The 20,627-nt window shown below is 45.0% G+C and overlaps 1 pseudogene; it reads right to left on the bottom strand.

The window, feature by feature from the left end:
* Positions 1–173: 173 nt before the first annotated feature.
* LOC148862444 (plasmodesmata-located protein 8-like) lies at positions 174–15,095 on the bottom strand (annotated as a pseudogene).
* Between the last annotated feature and the right edge of the window lie 5,532 nt (positions 15,096–20,627).

The following is a 20,627-nucleotide window of genomic DNA, read 5'->3' as shown; positions in this document are numbered from 1 at the left end:
TGCCCTTTTTCTTTAAAAACCTATTTAACCTATTGTTTTCCCTTTCTTATCTTATTTTCTCTTCCTTCATTCTCTCTCTCTCAAATCTCCCAAATGAAAGGAAAGAAAAAACCCATTTCTCATCTTCCCTTTCATTTCTTCTCTCCCTCTTCAATCTCGTCTCTATAGCCATACTAACCGAATGCTTTTTGCATAAAGGAAAGGAGGACAATGAACAGAGCGAGTGCTACCAGTACTCCAAAGATTATTACCATCTTCTTTTCGATTTGGTCATCGGTGGAGGTATGTATAGGCAGCCATAAAAAGCAAAAGTAGTAAAGGGAATTTTTCTACAATTAAGCAAGTCTACTAGATGCCTTTCTCTCTCATCCATTGGTTTGTTCGGGTGCGATGAGAAAGCCAAAAAAACATTTCCTCAGAGAAAAGGAAATGCAGACACATATACGTATCTTTAAGAAACACTAATTAATTATTTCGATATTTGAATGAAAGTGGAGGAGCTAATTACTGCCTTGAACTTTATAAAAGAAATTCAGTGGTAACCCTTCAAACATAGTTCTCTAAGCTTTTTCACTGCGTACCTTATTGATCATCAACTGAAGCTTAGCCGCTTCTACGTCTAGTGGTACTAATGTCTCTCTCTGTCTATGTGAGATTTTTCTGAGATTTCTGCTTAATATACTCACAAGCAAGGAAATACAAGGAAAAATGCAAAAAAAAGTAATACGAAATTATGAATTGCACCTGAAGGGGAATCATAGTAGCCAGAGGCCCAGTATCGAGCATAGCACTGGGCCAAGTATACATCGGTTGCTGATGCCGACCCGCATGCATTCTTCAGCTTCGGACGGCTTCCGAAAATCGGCAGAACTAAGATCCCCAAAACAGTGAGCAAAACCCTCCACAGACCCCAGGCTGCTAATTTGAAAACCATTTGCTCCCTGCAAGTCAGGAAGAACATCGTCCCTGCACTTAAAGAACTCAACATTATTACTAGAATCACGACTGCATTTTTTGTATACCAGTGTCATGTCCAGTTTCCCCACGAAGTTGGTGATGAAGAAAGATTTGGCCCGATCTCGTAATTAAGCAATACATGGTAAAGGCAACAACTCGATACAACAGCACGCCTAAGGCGAGAGCATCCAAGGGAAGAACCAGCGGTCCGAACTCCCTATCAACAATTCGAATTCCCTACTAGGAGCCCGAACTCTCCCTTAGGCCCCGAGCCACTCAAAGGACAGTAATCCAAACTGGCTTGCGCAAAGGCAACAGCTCGACACAACAGCGCGCCTAAGGCGAGAACCCCAAAGGGAGGAACCAGCGGTCCGAACTCCCTACTACCAGTTTGAACTCCCTATTAGGAGCCCGAACTCTCCCTTTGGCCCCGAGCCACTCAAAGAACAGTAACTCGAACTGGCCTGCCCTATGGCAGTTCGGGACACTCCTCTCCGAATTGGCCTGTCTTATGGCAGTTCGGGACACACCTCCGAACTCAAGACTTTACCTCGCTCACCACTCCAGCACTTCACCTCTAGGACGTCAAACTGAACAACCGTACCACGCCTGGCACCGGGGAAGTTTGTATCCAGGGGCGGCGCACCTGACTGACTTGGGATCTGACGCTTGACAATCGCAATTCAAACGGCCACCTGCCACCGCCATATCCAGTTATAGAGACGGCTCCGACAAGGAGCAGTGGCGGTTCTATCCCAGCAGAAGGGATGACACCCGAACTAGCAGAAACACAGAAGTGATCATATCCAGCCTGACAGAAGCCTCAGAGTGAGTGCACGAAGTGGTTATAAAAGGCCCCCTACCCCCAACAACAAGGTATGCAAACTTTGCGCCATTTGGTTTTATCTTACCTTTGAGAAAATACTAACTTGAGTTTCGGAGCAATCTCACCGGATTCCCCTCGGGGTTTTCTCATCTTCTCCATTTCAGGCTCCCCATTGCTCCAGTCAGAGGCAAGGTCGTTGACAGTTAGGACCGACCGGATTGCGCACCATTAATTGGCATTGTCGTATCTTAGAAAAACACCCTTCTAACTTCCAATCATACTTCATCAGGCAAATCTCGAGGTCAGAAAACACTGAGGCCGACCTAGATATTGGTTGGATTCAGCTCTTGATAACCCTCTTGAAGGTGTTATCACGAAGGCTAATCCATGACCGCTTAGATCTTGATAATTGGGGACGATCCCGAATACAAAAGTAGTAGAGAAAGTGAAAATATCACCATCCGTAGGTTCTTGAAGTGGAGCGGATAAGGATAGAAAGCATGGCCCTTCTGTTGTGTAGATTGGTTGGTTAGCATCAAGAGGCCGTTGCCTGTGATTTGTGCTACGCCATCCTGGCTAACACTAGCACCTTGGGAACCATTATAGGTAAAATCTGCATATTCTGAGGCAACCACCCTGGCGGCAACGAGAAAAAGTAGTAACAGCGGGGACAGAAGAAGCTGCTCCGGCTTCTTAAACAATAACATGGTCGAGAGCTTGTCTACTGACAACGTTCTTCTGTCTAATTTCGTTTTCTTCTGTATATCTCTTATTTGGATAATTTCATCGGTTCTATATATACAATTCCGAACTGATTAAAACCTGACCCGAATAATGTAAAGTTAAGTTTATAGGTTTAACTATATGTATGTATATAATATATATTACCAACTCATATATGATCCCCTTTTACCCTAATCTTTTAATCTAAAATTGAAACTATCAAACCATTTGAACCTTTTGACTTAAATCGGTTGAATTGTTGATCCAAAAGCCGTTGGTCTAAGCGGTTCTATTTCGAGTTGGTTTTTAAAAGCTTGAGGAATCTGCAACAATAGTGGGAAGGTGTGGAAGTGAAACAAAAGAGACAAAGGCAGTGATGACTGAATTGACTCAGCCTTAAACTTCTTCCACGCTTCATGTCCCGATCATTTTGCTTTACGGTAATAAATAGAGAAGGCAAAAAAAAAAAAATTGACTTTTACCTGCTGTATTAAATTTGTAACAAATGGCTGACGAGATGTGGGACCACGTATGTTAAATTGCTAATGGGTCGATAGCTTTCTGGTCAATTTAAAGTTTTAGCTAATAGTCCATATAAGACTCAAGAGGGTGGGACTCATTTGTGGTCATTCATGTGGAGCATTGTTTATTTACCAACTTAATAAAGCTGTCTGACAGGGAAATGAAACCAAGGCAGCAGTTCCCTTACGCGATAACTCAATCTTTCATCAAGCCTCCACATGAAACCAAGGGCAGCAGTTATCTCTCTCTATCAAATATATTTAAAATATTATTTATGTTTTAAAGTTTTTCTTTTATTTCAAATAAAGCAGGAAATAGAACAAAGAATTATTTCAAAATTGAGGTCGGGGATGAGGATTATTGTCCTCATCCTGAACTTATATTTAATAAATTTTCTACTTAGAAACAAGAAAAGAGTTCAACTCAATTTTAGATTCTTGGAATCTAATCTCTGCAATTATAGGCAATTTTACTTGCCAAATACTGAATTTTACATTTAATACATTCATTAATTCCTAACAAGATTCAATAAGTACTCCTAATAACACTTATTCATCAAATATCTTATTATCAGTGTTTTAAAACATAGAGGCGTGTCACATGGTGTTCCAATACTTAGAGACATGAGATGTAGTTTAAAACCTGGGAAGCTTTTGCCTCCGAACACAAGGAAGCACACCTCCTTTAAAGGAAATGGATGAGGAGGAAGTAGAGGGGGAAGAAGATGAAAGGAGATCTCATTTTTCTTTATTTTTAATAAAAACTTTTATATTATGAAGAATGAAGATGCATAGCACTAGTTGAAGAAGGGGTGTCTTGTCAAAGCGGTCTCCTTATTTTTCTTCCCTTCCCTTACTTTTTCCTTTTTTTTTTCTTTTTATCTTTTTTTCTTCTCTTTCCTTTCTTTTCTTTTCCTTTCCTTTCATTTTCTTTCCTTTTTGTCTTTTTTTTTTTTTTATATGATATGTGCACGAGGAACATGAGGATTATGTACGTCCCTAACACCTCATGGAAAAAGTCTATGAAGCATACACCTCAAAGGTATCAAAGTCTCTAGCATACACCTCAAGGTGTTTAGGCATGGCGTAGCCAGGAATTTTTTTTTGGGTGGGGGGGGGGGCAAAACTTATAGATGGGCCATAGGGGGGCCAACCATTAGGTGAAAAGTGAGGGGAGGGAACAAACATACATATAAAAATGTTTTGAGTGTGCAAATTTCTGGACCATAGGGGGGCCATGGCTCCCCTGGGTCCCCCCTAGATCTGCCCTGGCTGAAGGTGCACCTTCAAGCATATACCTCCGATGCCTTTTAAAATATTGATTTGATATTGAAAAATGAATGAAAGCCCTGTTATTATTCATCAAAAAATAACAATACTTATTCATCACTAGGGGTGGATTCGAGCCGAGCCAATCTGAATAGTACAAGGCTCGATCTCGGCTCGTTAAGGTTGTACAAGGCTCAAGCTCGAGCTAGAACATTGAGCTTGAGCTTGGCTTGAGTAAAAAACTCATAAGTTCGAGTTCGAGCTCGGCTCGACTTGAGTTCGATTTGAGAAAAAAGGTTTTATAAAAATAAAAAATTATATATAAAAATATTTTTTATTTGATATTTAAAAAATTAAGAATTATAAGATTTTTACTATATATATTATTTTCTATAATTTTATTATATATATCCGAGCTATTTTGATTTATATTGGGACTTCTTCTTCCTCTTCTTAGAAAAATGAACCATTCTCCATTTGACATCAGTTAATTTGGAAATGACCCAAGAGAACGGTGGCCTCTCAGCTCACACCAGCCTTTAGTAGCAATGAGGCACTTTCCTGTGCCTTTCACTCTCGGACTGAAATCTCTGTTTCTCTTTCCAATTGTTGCGGCCTGTGAAAATGTTGGTTTCACTTTCAATGGATTCCAAGGTGCTAACTTGAGCCTGGGAGGTCTGTCACGGATAACACCAAACGGCCTATTGATGATGACCAACCTCACCAGACTGCAAAGAGGTCATTACTTCTATCCATACCCACTCCACTTCAAGAACCCATCGGACGGTGAAGCAGTCTCCTTCTCTTCCACTTTCGTGTTCGCTATCATACCCGAGCCCGAGTACCCAAATCTAAGTGGCCATGGAATAGTTTTCATGATCGCACCTTCAAGAGATCTCCCAGGATCTCTAGCAAGCCAATATCTAGGCCTCTTCAAGGTATCCAACAACGGAAATCCATCCAACCATGTTGTTGCAGTTGAGCTCGACACAAACCAGAACAAGGAGTTTGCTGATATCAATGGTAACCATGTCGGTATTGACATTAATAGCTTAAAGTCTGTAGATTCTAAACTAGCGTCTTATTTTACAGATGAAAATGGTGGATATAAGAAGAACCTAAGCCTCATAAGTGGGAAAACAATGCAACTATGGATCGAATATGATGCTTTCGACACTCGAATTAATGTCACATTAGCTCCGATTAATGTGCCTAAACCGGATATCCTACTCTTATCCTTTGTTTACAATCTTTCTCCGATCATGAAAGACCAAATGTACGTTGGCTTCTCATCGTCTTCGGGCTCATTTTTCACATCCCATTACGTGTTGGGCTGGAGCTTTAACATGAATGGTGCCGCCAAAGAGCTAACTCTCTCCCAACTTCCAAAGCTTCCTCGAGTAGGACCCAAACAACAATCTAAGTTTCTGACGATTGGGTTGCCCATTGTTGGCCTAGTTTTAATGTCCATCGTGATCTCCAACATTCTTTTCATTCTGTCGAGGAAGAGGAAGTTTGCAGAAGTAATGGAGGATTGGGAGACAGACTATGGGCCTCACAGGTTCAAATTTAAGGATCTCTACATTGCCACCAGGGGATTTAGTGAAAGGAGCTTCTGGGCATGGGCGGTTTCGGTAGTGTGTACAGAGGCATACTACCCACCTCTAGTGGAAATTGCATTGAAGAGAGTGTCCCATGAATCAAGACAAGGAATGAGAGAATTCGTCGCCGAGATTGTTAGCTGCGGCGGAACTTGGTACAACTCTTGGGCTATTGTCGGCGTAAAAGAGAGCTTCGATTATATGCCAAAATGGAAGTTTAGACAAATTCCTCTTCGACCAACCAAAGACTACCCTCAATTAGGGTCAAAGATTTTGATGAAGGAAGATTTGGCCCGACCTCGTAATTACGCAACACGTGGCAAAGACAATAGCTCGGCACAACAATGCGTCTAAGGCGCAAGCACCAAAGGGAGGAACCAGCGGTCCGAACTCCCTACCAGCAGTCCGAACTCCCTACTAGGAGCCTGAACTCCCTATTGGGAGCCCGAACTCTCCCTTAGGCCCCGAGCCAAACCCGAAGGGCAGTAACTCGAATTGGTCTGCCCTATGGCTGTTCGGGACACACCTCTCCGAACTGGCCTGCCCTATGGTAGTTCGGGACACACCTCTGAACTCAAGACTTCACCTCGCTCACCACTCCAGCACTTTGCCTCCGGGACACCAAACTGAACAACCGTACCATGCTTGACACCGAGGAAGTTCGTATCCAGGGGCGGTGCACCTGACTGACTTGGGATCTGACGCTTGACAGCTGCATTTCAAACGACCACCTGCCACCACCACCTACCACCGCCATCTCCAGTTATAGAGACGGCACTGACAAGGAGCAGTGATGGTTCTGTCCCAGCAAAAAGGATGACACCCGAACTGGCAGAAACACAGAAGTAATCATACCCGACCTGACAAAGGCCTCGGAGTGAGTGCGCGAAGTGGTTATAAAAGGCCCCCTACCCCCAACAACAAGGTATGCAAAACTTTGCGCCGTCTGGTTTTATCTTGCCTTTGAGAGAATACTAACTTGAGCTTCAAAGCAATCTCACCGGGTTCCCCCCGGAGTTCCCTCATCTTCTCCGTTTCAGGCTCCCTGTTGCTCCAATCATAGGCAAGGTCATTTAAAGCTAGGACCGGCCGGATTGCGCACCATCAATTGGCGCCGTCTATAGGAAACACTTCTAAAAGCTTCCCTCTAAAACTCTCTTAACCTCCTATTCTTCCAAAAAACTCCAACACCCATGGCTTCTTCCAGCAATGCCGGACGTGGCACAGAAACGAACACTACCGGGGAACAACTCCAAGTTCCCGTGGTGTGCATCGGGCAGTTCACCATCCCCCTTTTAGTGGATGGGATCCCCAGCTTGAATGCGCCACAAGCAGTGGTGCCCCTGAACCTTCCTGCTTTGAACGTCCCTCTTCCACTCCCTATCGAAGCAACTATTCGCTGAACCAACTGCTGTCCCACTAGCGACCCGCCAGAACCAGCTGGATGACCTAATGCAATGCATGCGATAAATGCAAGCCCAAATGCAACAATTCCAGCAGCATCAACTCCAGCAGCACCAGGTACTATACCACCTCTCTTAACACCATTATCAGCAGCAGTTCCCTCAGCTACCCCTGAACCAGTCACTACTTCAACCTTGGCACCCTGTTCCAAAGCCGATTAAGGCCTCCCCTTAGGGTGGATGCCCTCATCGAGGAGAAGCTTCCCAACTCCAAAACCCCCCTAATAGCAAGGCCTCATCCCCAGGTCGAAAGGAATGAAAAATTACCTCCGCCTCGTAGCTCACAGGTGGGTCAGGAACCTCGCCCACGAAATCAGCACCTCGGCACTCCAAGCCTGAGTTCCCGCTCACAGAGAACCGGTTCAGCGCCCTAGCAGCAGACCAACATTCTGGGCCCATCGAGCTCGACAACACAGAGGACAGCAGCGCTAGTACTAGGCCCGCTCAACAAAGAAGGTGCCGATGAAGTCGCCGAACTGCCACCCGTGTCCTGCCCGAGCTCAGAGGTAAGGAAGAGACGAGCTTGGACGAGGTAAAAGCTGCCCCAATTCTCTCAGTTCCTTCCCCCCTCACATCAGAACTCCTGGCAGTCCCCATGCCCAAAGACTTCAAGCTCACACCTTTGGACAAGTATGATGGGTCATTTGACCCCAATGACCACGTCGATGCTTCCCAGTCCCAAATGCACCTTGCAAGGGCCAGTGAATCATGCATGTGCGTGGCCTTCACCACCACCTTCAGGGGGTGGCCCGCACCTGGTACCGGAACCTAGCTCCTGGGTCAATAAGAAGCTAGGCTCAGTTCGTGCAGGTCATCACTGCACACTTTGTTACCAGCAAGCGGTGCCCCAGAACTGAGGAAAGCATCTTCGGGGTAGTCCGAAGGGAAGGAGAATCCATCCGGGGCTACATCAAGCGGTTTAATGAAGCATGCTTGCAGATACCGCGGTTAGACCCCACGGTACAGCTCACGGCGGCCAAGAGAGGGGTAACACACAAGGATTTCAAATGGCACATGGTGGCTAGCCAGCCCGCGACCGTGGCTGATTTCCTCAAGCTCGCGGACAAGTTCATGAGAATAGAGGAAGAAATCAACCAAAGAACCGAAGGCAGGGTCGAGAAAAGAAAAAGGGAAGGTGAGCCCTCCAACCCAGGCGACAGAAGAAACTAGGCCCGAGAGGCGAAGCCAAGCCAGCTGTCCCGAGCTCCCTTAGCAGTTCGGACGGATTACACGCCGTTAAACACAAGGCGGACCCAGATCTTGATGACGATCAAGGATGCCTCCTACGTAAAGTGGCCACCTCGCCTAAAGAGTAATCCAAATGAGAGAAATAAAAATCTATACTGTAGTTTTCATAGAGATCATGGTCATAGTACCGAACAGTGTAATAATCTCCGAGACGAGATAGAGGGACTCATATGTCGTGGATACTTGAGAAATTTTGTACAACATAATGATAATAATAATAAGGCAGGTCGGCAAGGGGAGTATGGAAAGGATGCCCCCGAATCCAGTAGCGGACCGGCCGAAGCCTTGCAGCGACCACCTCTAGAAGAGAGGCCAGTTCGGAGAACCATCCATGTGATAGTGGGAGGTTCGGTGGTAGCAGGGTGCACTTTGGCAGCAGCACGGACGTCAGTTCGCGAGGCAGCCTGAGAAGAACAGAACCCTCCAAAGAGGCCGAAGACAGAAGAACCAATCTTTTTCATGGAAGACGACACGCGAGGTGTCCACTATCCCCACGATGATGCGCTCGTCATAAAACTATGGATCAATGACTTCGAAGTCCGGCGCGTACTTGTGGACTCAGGTAGTTCGGCGGACATCCTTTTCAAGTCGGCATTTGACCAGCTACAGTTGCAGAGAAGCGAGTTGAACCCTGCAAACACTTCTTTGGTGGGCTTCAGTGGAGAGGAAGTCAGGCCCCTTGGAAAGATAACAATACCTGTGGAAGTCGGCACATGGCCTTGCACGGTCAGACTCAACCACGATTTCCTGGTGGTCGCGACCCCCTCCCTATACAATGCCATAATAGGGCGGCCAATTACGCATATTCTGCGGGTAGTGGTCTCCACCTACTATCTGGCAATGAAGTTCCCCACGGACTTCGGTGTGGGGGTAGCGCGGGGTGACCAGCTTGAGTCCCGCAAGTGTTATGTTGCCGCTTTGAAGGGAAAAACCAAGGCAGCCGACGACCTCGAGCTGGAGCGGCCTATGGAGCAGGGCGAGGAACGAGCTTCGCCCACAGAGGAAACGGTCGCGATCCCGACCTCGGCTACAGATCTGGCTCGAACACTACAGATCGGTGCTTCCGTCAAAGAGCTTCTATGAACCGAACTTGTGAGTTTCTTACTTCAAAATTTAGATATTTTTGCATGGTCCGCGACCGATATGCCCGGTATTGACCCTGGCCTTATAACTCACAAACTTAACACCGACCATGTAGTTAGACCCATTAGACAGAAGAAACGCAACTTAGCCCTGGAGCGCTAGAGGGTGATCGACGAGGATGTCGAAAAGCTTCTCGCAGCGGACTTCATAAGGGAAGTTCATTACCCGAGCTGGGTAGCCAACCCAGTGCTGGTGAAAAAAGCAAATGGCAAGTGGTGCATGTGCGTCAGCTACACCGACCTGAACTGAGCTTGCCCAAAAGATTGCTTCCCCCTCCCCCGAATTGACCGCCTAGTGGACGCGACCTCGAGACATGAGCTACTAAGCTTCTTGGACGCCTACTCAGGCTACAACCAAATCAAGATGGATCAGTCTGATGAGGAAAAAACTAGCTTCATAACCAAGTTTGGCCTGTACTGCTACAAGGTCATGCCCTTTGGACTAAAGAATGCTGGGGCGACCTTCCAAAGACTTATAAATAAGCTTTTTCGGCCCTTAATTGGCACGAAAATAGAATGTTATGTAGACGACATGGTTGTCAAGACGCAGTTCTCACAGAAATTAATACAAAACTTAGATTCTATCTTCCAAATTCTACGTCAATTTAGCATGAAACTGAACCCTAACAAATGTGTCTTCGGTGTCACCTCGGGTAAGTTCCTAGGGTACATTGTCAACCGGCGCGGTATCGAGGCCAATCCGGACAAGATAAAGGCCATCCTAGATATGAGACCACCCCGAAAAGTAAAAGAGGTTCAGAGGCTAAACGGCCGCATATCCACCCTCAGCCGCTTCATGTCCAAATCGGCAGACCGCTGTCTCCCTTTCTTTAAGGCAATCAAAGGCAAAGGGTTCGAATGGACCCGAGACTGCCAGCTCGCGTTCGACGAACTAAAAAGATACCTCGCCACTGTGCCAACCTTAGCCAGACCTGAGAAGGGCGAGGTCTTAGAACTGTACCACTTGGCGAGCGACGAGGTGGTCAGTTCAGTACTAATAAAAGAAGTAGATCGGGTCCAACGGCCTGTCTATTATGTTAGTAAAATTCTATAGGGAGCAGAGACGAGATACTCGTAGATAGAAAAGCTAGCATACGCACTGGTAATTGCTGCTCAGAAACTCCGCCCATATTTCCAGGCTTACACCATCGTCGTCTTGACTGACAAACCTCTGAGACTAGGCTTACTCAAGCTCGAGGTTTCCGGTTGGATGACGAAGTGGGCCATCGAGCTCAGCGAGTACGACCTTCAGTACAAGCCACAAACTGTCATTTAGGCCCAAGCCTTAGTAGATTTTATCACCAAGTGCACATTCAGCCTCGAAGCCCCTGGGCCGGTTGAGCCCGAGATCCCCAGTTCGGGTGAACCCGGAGCTCCCGAGCCAATAGTCTAAACCTCGTGAAGTAGCATCCAGTGTGGCATCTCTCCTGGTTAGGCCAAGCGCGAACTGGTATGAGGAGCCCTGGATCCTTCACGTAGACGACTCCTCGAACCAGTAGGGCAGCGGGGCTGGAATAGTCCTATGCGGCCTGGGTGGCACGAAATTGGAATACGCACTACGTTTTGAGTTCACAACATCCAACAACGAGGCAGAGTACGAGGCACTGATAGCCGGGCTGAACCTAGCGCAAAAGGTAAGATCAAAGCACATAGTTATCTGTAGTGATTCCTAGCTCATGGTCAACCAGGTTACGGGAGAATACGAAGCACGCGAGCTCTCTATGATCGCATACTTAGCAAAAGTAAAGGAGGCACTACTCAACTTTTAGTCACACTTCATCAGGCAAATCCCAAGGTCAGAGAACACTAAGGCCGACGCCCTGTCCCGGTTAGCCAGCACGAGTCACAACACCATGAGAACCGTGTACATAGAGGACTTACCTTGGCCTAGCATTCTCGGTGGGGCAGAGGAGGTCACTCCCATCCTTGAAGCAGAGCCGAGTTGGATCGACCCACTTGAGAGCTTCTTGCTAGACGGAACCCTCCCTGCGGACCACAATGCAGCCAAGAGGGTGCAGTGCCAGACAGCCAAATACGTCATAATAAACGAGCGGTTGTACCGACGGTCCTACACGCTCCCCTACTTGTGTTGCCTGTGACCTGCCGAAGCCGAGCTCGTACTCCGCGACACTCATGAAGGTCTGTGCGGCGGACACCTAGGGAGCAGAGTCCTTGCCCAAAAGGCATTTCGACAAGAAGGGAGTGGAAAGGCAGTCTCAACCTTGCAGTGAGCTGCTACCGAAATATCACGATCTCATCAGGACCGTGTTCCCAAGGAAAGCTACCCGAAGGAATGAAATAAGCGTACTCCCCAGGCAAATTGTAAGAGGTAATAAGGGATTGGAGCCCCTCGGGCGTCATGGTCGAAGGGCCAAACCTGTCTGGCATTCGACCTCGACGAGAGGTAGACGCCAAACTACCTGAAGTGGTTCGGCCTACGGGTTCGAACTCATCCTCAAGTTCTACCTTAGGTTCGCTAAGGCCATCGAGGGATGCAACTCAGTTCGTAGAACCTGCATCAGACCCACTAGAAGAACCGTCTGAGATATCCAAGTTAGACATCAAGGAAAAAAGGTGGATTCTAGGAAAGTACTCACCCAAAAAAGGTTTGAGCAGACTCTGGAAACTGGAACAAGCAAAAAATATTGAAGGTGAGCTAAAAAGCCTGGACGCGAGCTAAAAGACTTGGATACGAGCTGAAACTTGGACGCGAGCTCAAGAAGCAAAACACAGAAGTGACAAAGCGAATGGGGTCCCCTACTATTTATACCCATAATAACCGAGAACCAACAGTGCAGATCAGAGCCAATCTGATGGCCCGCATTTGCGCTGACCGCACGTCCCCTGAGACCGAGACGTGATTGGCACACATCTTTCTGAAACTGATGAAACGTCAGGGCACGCCTTTCTAAAACTGACAAAACGCCACGCACGTCTTTTTGAAACTGACAGAACGACCAGCGCACGTCACCTTGCCTTTCAAACGGCAATGGCACGGTTTTTCAAAATCGAAAAGACTCGCTGTCACCTCTCCCAGTGACGCGCCTTTTTGAAATTTGAAATAAGTGCGCGCCACCACGTCTGTCAACATTTGTAAGCAAGTAGGCGCGTCTCCTGCCTTTTGGGCACTCGAGAAAGCCAAAGAAACCTGACAACGCACCTCGTGCTATCAAGATTTGAAGTACGGGACAAATCCACCTACCACCTCACGAAACTCCCCGTGACAGGGCAAGACCCTTAGCACGAGGAGTGGGGGGCAATTGATGAAGGAAGATTTGGCCCGACCTCGTAATTACTCAACACATGGCAAAGGCAGCAGCTCGGCACAACAGCGCGCCTAAGGCGAGAGCACCAAAGGGAGGAACTAGCGGTCTGAACTCCCTACCAGCAGTCTGAACTCCCTATTAGGAGCCCGACCTCTCCCTTAGGCCCCGAGCCACTCAAAGGACAGTAACCCGAACTGGCCTGCGCAAAGGCAACAGCTCGGCACAACAGCGCGCCTAAGGCGAGAACCCCAAAGGGAGGAACCAGCGGTCCGAACTCCCTACTAGGAGCCCGAACTCTCCCTTTGGCCCCGAGCCACTCAAAGGATAGTAATCCGAACTGGCCTGCCCTATGGCAGTTCGGGACACTCCTCTCCGAACTGGCCTGCCTTATGGCAGTTCGGGACACACCTCCAAATTCAAGACTTCACCTCACTCACCACTCTAGCACTTCACCTCCAAGAGGCCAAACTGAACAACCGTACCATGCCTGACACTGAGGAAGTTTGTATCCAGGGGCGGCGCACCTGACTGACTTGGGATCTGATGCTTGACAGCCGCACTTCAAACGGCCACCTGCCACCGCCATATCCAGTTACAGAGACGGCTCCGACAAGGAGTAATGGCGGTTCTGTCCCAGTAGAAGGGATGACACCCGAATTGGCAGAAACTCAGAAGTGATCATATCCGACCTGACAAAAGCCTTGGAGTGAGTGCGCGAAGTGGTTGTAAAAGGCCCCCTACCCCCAACAACAAGGTATGCAAACTTTGCGTCATCTGGTTTTATCTTGCCTTTGAGAAAATACTAATTTGAGATTCGGAGCAATCTCACCGGGTTCCCCCCAGAGTTCTCTCATCTTCTCCATTTCAGGCTCCCTGTTGCTCCAGTCAGAGACAAGGTTGTTTACAGTTAGGACCGGCTGGATTGCACACCATTAGTTGGCATTGTTGTATCTTAGAAAGCACCCTTCTAACTGTAAACTAGCTGCTATTGAGTAAGGGCACACCAAACTAATCTGGCTAATGGCGTTTTGGACACACCACGAACAGTCACTTGTCTTCAAATCACCTATGCATTGGTATAGCCCATAGACTGCTGCATCCGCCGGCATTGAGGTGCCATTTGCCACTGTAAAGCTGTTATAAGCAGACTGAGAAGCTGAGATTGCAATGGAGGATAGTAGGGAGTTGGAGAGCAGCCCCCGTAGATGAAAGTATGAGGATTACTGCATCACAATCGCATTCCCATTTAGGGATTACCACTGCTCCAGTACATGAAAGTATGAGCAGCCCTGGTGAGGTCGGGGAAGATGAACGGTATTTTTCTCATCCAAAATAGTTATTACAAGGGTAGTATGGGAATTAAAAAATATTGCAATTGCCTTTTTGGATGGAAGGCTAACGGAAAGGGTCTTTGTCTTACCGTCATAGTACAGGGGGTCTTTGTCACAGATCCCATAGTGAGGGGTTTTTATAATTTACCGTATTTTTAATATAATTTTTAGAATATATTAATTTTAAAAAATATTAAATAAGAGCCAAAACACTTTTCATCTTTTGTTCCTAATCATTTGTCAGTGCGGCCGCCGCAGCTGCATCCAGCAATGCCTCCGCCTACCTCTACCACTTCCACTCACCTCCGCCTCCGCCTCCGCCCCAGCCTTGCGAATCTCTCTCTCTCTGTTGTGTGTATCCACAGCTCTGTTCCTCTAATGGCTCTTGCCTCTTTTTCTCCTTCACCTCGATACGTTGTTGGGTGCTGTTTATTGAGTCTATACTTGATTTTGGTTCAAACTCACGTAGCTATGTCGACTCTACTGGTTGGTTAAGCACCACAAGAATAACAACTAAAACTGCAGACCATATTATCCAATCCAACGAAACTGCCTGTAACCCATTCGTTGGCAATGGGATTCACGATAAACATACCTGATATACCAGTCCTCCAACTATCCCATCATCGACCCTGAATTCAATTGTCAAATGTACGGTTGACCAGACACTGATTACCAGAAATAACGTTAACGTTGGAAGCCTCTCGACTTTGAGCTCCCCAGATACGTAAATGTTTATCTCCACCATCCCATTTTATTTTGATCATGCATGAGATATTGAGACGATACCTCTTTAATTTCTACTTTTTGATGATGAGTACGTGGGGGTTGTAGGTTCGATGGACTTGATTTTCTGGTGAGGATGAGAGGGAAGACGGTGATGTTCGTGGGGGATTCGTTGGGGCGGAACCAATGGCAGTCTCTGATTTACATGATATCCACAGCGGTTCCACGGTCTCTGCTACTGCTCTAGATGCTAGACATTCAAGCTTTCTCCTATTTTGTTTATATTAGGCATTAGCGATAGAAATAACCTGAGAGCTGGCGGAACATCCAAACAAATCTTTAATCCAAATCATATTTCTCGGTGATAGGAATACGGAGTGTCTGCATCGTTCTACAGAACTCCATATCTAGTGGACATAGACGCGGTGCAGGGGAGGAGAATTCTAAAGTTGGAGGACATTTCCGGTAATGCGTACGCCTGGAGGGATGCCAACGTTTTGTCTTTTAATTTTGATACTGGTGGGGAGCTCTTCAAGGGTAATTATAACAATACAATTCCTTCCAAATTAAATTATGGGATTTGTCTGAGGCGGAGGAGGAGGTGGGCGGAGGTGGCGGTATTGGGCAGAGGCGGAGGCGAAAGTGGGTGGAGGCGTTGACAAAGGTGGGCAGAGGTGGTGGAGGTAGGCGAAGGCATTGTAGGAGGTGGCGGCAGACAACAGTGCTAATGAGTGATTTACAAAAAGAAGAAGACGTATTTTGCTTGATATTTTTTTAAAAGTTAACATATTTTAGAAATTATAATAAAAGTAATAGTTTTATTGATATTAAAATCCAAAAATTATCCTTATCAACTATAATCTCAAAGATTTAACCCTAATTCCCATTAACTGCGTTGCGCTGTGAAATCAATGGTCAGGTTTCCTATCAACAATAGGATTTAGCCATTTAGGTGAACGCTTTAACTGTTCAATTGGCTGTGGAACCACTATCAACATTCCGCATCAATAATAAAATACATTGAATCTACAATAAATTTCGATTAGCCGAACGCAATGGCTGTGGACGCTAATAAAAAATTTACGGGCCTTATTGTGCCCATGTATGTATTATCAGTGTAAAGCCTATCGGTTCCACGGGTCCGCTGAACAGCCATACCATTCAACTAATTTTTATTCACCCACAAGCCACAATCATTCTAACCTCTCAGCGTGGGATATTATTATTGGTTTCAAGCACAACTAAAGCTTTCAGCTAATGGGATTCACAATGAAATTCGTAGGACACATGCTGAGTTGAATGTTGTGAGTCCCACGTATTCTATGATTGGTGTGAAATATTGTTGTTGGTTTCACAATTTGTTAAACAAGAGTTGGGATCACTTGCCAATAAAAAATGTTCCACCCTACCAATATCATTTGACATTACACATTTCATATATGATTAATACTTTCATTTATAGTGAGATGTGTGGTGTCAGATAAAATTGATAGGGTGTTAAAATTTATTTTATTGGCAGATGATCCCAGCTGGTTAAACAACTATTGCATTCAATCCATCCTATCTCTAAGAATCCTCTCAAACCTATCCTAACATACTGCAGCCATGCATCTAGAATATCTTATAAATGGGATGTTTCAGATGTATACACGTAATGTCTTTGTAGGTAGAATTGAATTGGGATGGTACAATTGCATGCAGGGCCCACCACGAAGAGCCAACCTTTACGTATCTCCATGCGTATCCTAAATGAAGAGTGATTGGTAGTTTAGCATTAGTAGATAGGACTCTACTTAGCCCTTGTTTGGGAATGGGAGGGGAGGCGAGTTCTATTTCTCAGTCACATTTATATTTCTTGATTATTTTCCTTTCCATGTTGCTTAAGAAATAAGATTAACATATAAAAACCTTCCCCCTGTAATTTTGAGAAAAAGGTAGTAATACCCCCTTTTTATTAGTTTTGGTGATTGAAAATATAAAAGCAATGCTAATACATTAATTGTCTTTGTTTAGATGTACAATTACTAAAATACTCAAAAAAAGAGATTTTCCCTCTTAATATTTCTCTTTCAATTGCAATCCCCTCATAAAACTCTTAGATATCGGACGGGTTAACTTTGGTTGTTGGGGCTCAACAACATAGACTGTTGAGATAGTTTTTGGGCTAGGCACGTTCTAGACAATTCACTTATTCACGCCCATGTTTTCGTGTTTAGTGAAAATAAGTTAATATATAATTACTAATTTATCCATTCTTATGGTAAGTGGTGATGAGGGCAGATTTGGCTCTCCACTGGCATCATGACGCATGGCATTATCAGAATAGCTGGACTATATTTCAGCATCACCTAGGCGACAACTTGCCTTAAACAAAATGGGATCCCAGTTGGTGACCTGCCTCTATCGCCGACTTGGCGACCTACTTCTGTTGCCGATCTAGCGACCTGCCTCTACTGCCGACCTGGCGACCTGGCGATCTGCCTCTGTCGCCGCCTTGGCGACCTACCTCTCTAGAAGTTTGCTAGTTGTCTCCGAACCCTTCAAGATCATTACGCGTAACCATAGGCATTATCTTCATCCTGCTCGAATAGGAGGGAAATGACAAGCCTTATTTATTGGCACGTTATCCTCTTTCCAAGGAGGAACGGACCCCTACATCGTTGGCCGAGGATTTTGGGAGTGTTTCGCGAGACCCACGACAACCCAACTATATAAGGGCATCAGCCCCTGAGACCCAGGTAGATGTGCAATTTAGTTCTTACAGCTCTCCATCTCTCTCACATTTTGGTTATTTTAAAATCTCTGATTCGCTAACTTAAGCATCAGAGTGCCCACCCTAGGTAAAGCAACCCGGGCACTCTGACATTGTTTCCTTGCAGGTCGCATCAGAGCCACCTCTCCAGCTCGTCACTATTCAGATAGGCATCACAACCACCTCTCCAGCTCATCACCACTCAGCTAGACATCAGAGCCACCTCTTTAGATCGTCACCTTCAGTTAGGCATCAGAGCCACCTCTCCAGCTCGTCACCATTCAGCTAGGCAACAAACCCACATCTCCAGCTCGTCACCATTCAACTAGGCAATAGAGCCATCTCTCCAGTTCATTACCATTCAATTAGGCATCAGTGTCACATCTCCAGCTCATCACTATTTAGCTAGGCATCCAAGCCACATTCCAGATAGAAATTATTCAGCTTGGCATTCGAATCACCTACCAGCCGGGGAATTGCCAAAATATGCATCATCAAGTGGCATTTCCAAAAATTCTATCAACAACATAAGTTATTGGCCCCAACAGCTAAAGTTTTTTCGCATTGGACTGGATACTTATGATTTTACATCTACGCCCCCACAAGGAGGCTTCTTACAATGTCTCACCGCACATTGCCACTGTATATTAGGAACATCTCTTGATGATACTATCAGAAATGATGATGTCATTATTCAAAATTCTCAATACACAGCGGAAATGTGCTGTGACACGTTGTGGGGCGTCCCTTTGTGGGGTACAGATCTGAATCATATGATCCTCCCTTGGAGACCACTTGAAGAGGTCTCCCAAAACACAAAAAAACTCCCCAATGAAACTACTGTCTGTCTTCCGGTTCGTGAGGTGTCTGACTTGGAGGAGGCCAAAAAGATGGCTATGCTTCCTGATGCAACATGAACCTCGTCGCAGTAGTTCCATGGTTTGCAGTTAGAATCGGCATGGGAATCAAAATTTTTTGGAATCGGAATTCAAATAATTTGTTTCCGTAGGCTGATTGATATAGATAGGAATCAAAATGGAAAATTAGAATAAGCTAAAATGAGATTTCATTCCTAAAGAGGGGAGATAATGGCCATTTTCTTAAAAGAGGACCCTTTGATTCCGATTCCAAATCCTTATTCTTGTAAAGTAAATGGGCCTTGGACTTTTTTTAGAGGTGTAAAATGGGTCATGCTGGCCCATGCAAAGTGCAGGTCAGGCCGTTCTGGCCCGCGGGTTGTCTTGGGCCATACCTCCCTCCCCTGAGATATTTTGGAGGGTCAGTCTAAGCCTGTATGGGATCGTGTCATGTGGTGTCGTGCCATGGGCTAGGTTGGTTTGTAGATTGAGCCTTAGGCCCGATTGGGCTATGAACCAGACCAAAACCATTTATTTAAAAAAATTGAAAAAAATCTTACAAATTTTATTTTATATAAATTTTGATGTATACAATTGTTTATATATACAATAATTAAATAAAATAGTATAATAAAATTGAAAATAATTATTTGCTCAATATATTATATATTATATATTATTATATTATTATAATTTATATAACATATACCGCAGGTCACAAGTGTCCCGGCCCATGGACATGAAACCCCAAACCCGGAATGGCCCATACAATCATGTCGGGCTGCAACACGACTCAATTTACACATTTAACTTTTTCTGTTCATACCTGACATTTTGGCTCAGCCTCTATTTTGGACTAGACATTTTTTTTTACAAACAAAAGGGGCAAAACCCAGCCTATAAACAGGTCTAGTACCGATTAGGCCTGTTCATGGATTGGGTAGCCCGATAGGCTGGTCTGGTCCTATCCATCCTAAGTCGGGTTTGGACAAAATTTTAAGCCCCGGGGCTCGAGCTTATTGGGCTCTAAAAATCAGGTCCAACTATTTTTTTGGCCGAGTTCAGGCTTTCCCAAATAAGCCTGAGCCCAATAATATTAAATATATAATAGAAATATAATATATTTCTTAATAATATATAATATATATTATATAATAATAAAATTAATTACAAAAAGTATTATATATATATTCAATGTATAAAACATTTTATTATATAATATATAATATACTATTAATAATATATTATAAAATACCTGTCAAAGTGGGGTTTCGGGCTTTATATAGGGCCAGGCTCAAGTCTGATAATTTTCTATCTATAATGAGGCAAAACCCGGTCCGAACCCGGCTTGACCCAGCCATGAACAGGTCTAATATCGATACATGCTCTTCAGGTATTCTTGTTGCTGAAATAAAATGCTGAATATATAAGATCACGAGGGTGGCAATTAACGTGTCTGAATTTTTCCATTGCGTCCATGGAGGTGCGCAGCAGAATATACATCCGTTGACGGCAACGGAAGAGTAGCTGAGAAAAATTAACTGCATGTATTACTTCAAATGTTATTTTCTTTTCCTTTTTGACGGAACAGAAATTAAAAAAGTGAAAAACAAGAAAGCAGAGAACAATAATTGATTTCGAATAACCAATGAAAAAGGGGTGCTCTGGAAAAAATGGTGATATCTGAAGTCTGAACCATTGTTATATAGATTTGGGAAGGGTCATTTTAACTTGTTACTTGCAATTTCTGCATATATCAAGTAAAAATTGCAATTTAAACAAAAAAAAAAAAAACGAAACTTTCTGAACAAAGATGGAAAGAAGTCCGTCATAATCAAGACCACATGAAAACCTCAGAAGCCTGAGAGAGGGAAACAAAGAGAAACGAAACAGATTTTGAGACGGACAAGAAAGAAAGAAATCCAGATATGTAGAACATTCATCT

This window comes from Nelumbo lutea, chromosome 3, assembly GCF_056320005.1.
Source record: "Nelumbo lutea isolate HS-2025 chromosome 3, American lotus-T2T, whole genome shotgun sequence".
Lineage (NCBI taxonomy): Eukaryota > Viridiplantae > Streptophyta > Magnoliopsida > Proteales > Nelumbonaceae > Nelumbo > Nelumbo lutea.
Note: the sequence above shows the minus strand (reverse complement) of the source record. Positions and strands in the feature narration are given on the sequence as shown.